The 3048-nt window shown below is 44.6% G+C and overlaps 1 protein-coding gene across 1 annotated transcript in view; it reads left to right on the top strand.

The window, feature by feature from the left end:
* The window catches only part of c1h20orf27 (chromosome 1 C20orf27 homolog), a gene marked incomplete in the record, with an annotated part of 71458 nt that overhangs the window by 17564 nt on the left and 50846 nt on the right, over positions 1 to 3048 (top strand).

Below are 3048 nucleotides of genomic sequence, written 5' to 3'. Positions count from 1 at the left end.
TACTGTTGCATCAGTGAGAGCAGAGGGAGTGAAAATTGTCAAAAGGAGGAAAAAAGTGTGTGTGTGTGCAGCAGCAATCAGTCCCCTCTTGTCTCGCTGCTGAGTGCAGCCTCTGATTGACAGTTTCCATTCATGGTGTGTGAGATTAGGCCAGCTGAAAGGAGTAACAACCCGTGGCTGCTGTGGGCAGTAATTACAGCCTCGGAGGAGAAAGAAGAAAAAGAAAAAACAAAAACACACACAGCAAAACTATAATTATATAATCCTGCTGGAAAAGCTCTCCTCACAGTGTTTTCAGAGACGCTTCACCTGTAAAGAGTGTTTTTTAGTCGTCCCTGCAACCAAAATCATCTCACGGTCACAACAAACTGCAGGCTGCAGCTCCAACAGAACGGGCCGCTGCTCCACACATCTACAGCGAATGGCTGAGAATCAGGTGTTTTATCAGCCAGAGAGACGTCCTTCTTTATCTACTGGAACACTTCTGGTCACGTGTTAACAAGTCACGCACCATTCATCAACAGGACGGAACGCAAAACAACAACAGCTTGGTCAGTTTTCTTTAAATGCTCAGTTCTGCTCAAAGGGTTCTCATTCTCAAACTGTCTGTTCCCAATACGAGCTGTTTTACAAATATTCATACAATTAAATTCAAATAACAGTGGTTTGTTCAATCCAGACCACTGGTCATTTTAAAGCACAATGTCTTTTATCAAGGTTCTTTATTGTCATTTGCATCACAGGTGGTACATGAGGTGGAACCAAATAGTGCACTCAGGGTCCCAGTTACACTCAACAATAGCAAAAATATTAAAAAAAAACGACACAGATTTAATTTATACACAAAGACATACGCTAAACAAATGTCAAACAATACGCTAAAACATCTAAGATATATGCTAAACACTAATAATGTAAAATAACACAATATATTAAACAGCAGCCTGAACATGAGTCTACAGTGAGCACCATATTTTTTGGACTATAAGACGCACTTAAAATCCTTTAATTTTCTCAAAAATTGACAGTGAGCTTCATAATCAGGTGCATTTTATTTGGTACAACTGAACAATGTTGAGCGTTATTGTGAACGAGTTGAATAAAGTTTGACTTATCCGACTGTTTTCTTTCACTTCATGCGCCTTACAATCCAAAAAATACGGTAGCTGGGTATGAATACAGCAGCGTAAAGAGATCAGCAGCATAGATAATCAGCAGCACAGATAAGTCACAATTAATGAGGCATTACAGTGGTTTTTTTTTTTTTTAATGAAGGGAGTAAAATAAACACATAAACAAACAAGTAAGCAACAACATGAATAAATGGGTTGTGCTATTTTATTTATTTTGTAAACTGTGTTTAAAATGTAATTAAGTTGAAAGGAAACTTTTTTTTTTTTTAAACTACTAGTAAGTGAGTTTGCTGCTCTCTTCTTCAGGGATCACTGTATTGAACTCGCTGGTTTTTCACTGGATACCCTTCCTGACGCAACGGGCTCGAACCTGCAACCTCGATCACGGCACTGACCACTGAGCTACCGCAGCCACGCAATAAAAAAAACAGAAACATCTAGTGTTGATCTTTATTTTGTTTTCACGCTTGATTTAAACATAAAGTTTCTTAATAAAACGGGCTGAATGTTTGAGACATCCCTCAACTGTTAAATCCCACCACTGGTGAGAAGTCCTGAAGTTTGTAAGAAGTCCACGTGCTGGTTAGAGTTACCACAGCTGGAGACAAGACTTTGTTTTAGAAGTCACAAAATTTATTTGAAGTTCAAGCTGGTGAGAAGTCCTAAAATTGTTTGAAGTCTTAGTGTTACTTTCAAAGTTTTTCAGAAGTCCCATTGTGGTGGTTCCAGTTGGTGAGAAGTTCCAAAGTTATCTAGAGGTCCTCAACTTAGGAGTCCTGAAGTTTTTACAAGTTCCACAGCTGGGGAGAAATCCCAAAATTTATCAGAGGTCCAGCAGTTTGGGTGAGAAGTCCCACAGCTGGTGAGAATTCTCAAAACTTATCAAAAGTCCTACAGGTGGTGAGAAGTTTGTTAGAAGTCCACCGGTCTGTGAGAAGTCCCAGAATTTGTCAAAAGTCCCACACGGTGAGACGTCCTAAAGTTTATTAGAGTCCCTCAGCGGGTGAGAAGCCCCACAGTTTGTTGTTTCAGTCAGACGCCCTCAGAGAGGAGGTGCTCTGTGTTTGTGCGTCACCAGCTCGGAGTCGAACCCTCAACCATCAGCTCGTGCCTTTGCTCCTGTTAGCATGCCTCCCTATCCTCATCTGACCAATCAGCGACGAGCTTTGCTCAGACCGGAAGTGACGTCCCGTCATCCTTCCTCTGTGAAACATCCCCACAAACACTCTCCCACACATTTGTTCTCGGCTCTCAGATTGCCCGTGCGTGTGTCTGCGCGCGGGCGACAGGCTTTTAAACGTCATGATCCAACTGCAGAACTATAAGCACAGAGCTCTGAGATCCAGTTAGCCCGTTTCTCTCCACTTACTGACAGACCCCCCCCACCACCACCACCACACACACACACACGCACGCACCCACGCACGCACCACGGTTGAGCAGCACGTGAGAAACGAACCAGGAGAAACTTTCTCTCGTGGTTTGATGACACTTTCTTTTCGTCTAAAGCGCACCGCCTCTCACCCCGTGTGTGTGCGCGTGCGCGTGGCACCTCCCTGCTCCCCATACCCCCCCTCCCGGTGTATCTCGCAGTCTTCCCTCCTCACCTTCCATCCGGCTCTCTGAGGTTCCTGTCGGTTCGGACTCCGGGCCGTGCGTGATGCAGCCGCGCCTGCTGCGCAGAGCGGTTCCGTTTCAGGACCACGTAGTCTCTTTGTAAGTGGATCTACCCCCTCCCTCCCTCCCCCCCCATCCCCCCCGCTCTTATTCCTTCTTTTTCCTTAATCCGTTTTGTTTTTGAGCATGCTCTCCTCTTCTGTGAGGAGAACATTTGCGAGGAGAAGAAAGTAGAGAGCAGCGGACCTTCAGAGAGCAGCGGACCTTCAGAGAGCACAACCTGCAGCTCATGTTCGAC

This window comes from Nematolebias whitei, chromosome 1 (genome assembly GCF_014905685.2).
Source record: "Nematolebias whitei isolate Nwh7 chromosome 1, NemWhi1, whole genome shotgun sequence".
NCBI classification, from domain to species: domain Eukaryota; kingdom Metazoa; phylum Chordata; class Actinopteri; order Cyprinodontiformes; family Rivulidae; genus Nematolebias; species Nematolebias whitei.
Note: the sequence above shows the minus strand (reverse complement) of the source record. Positions and strands in the feature narration are given on the sequence as shown.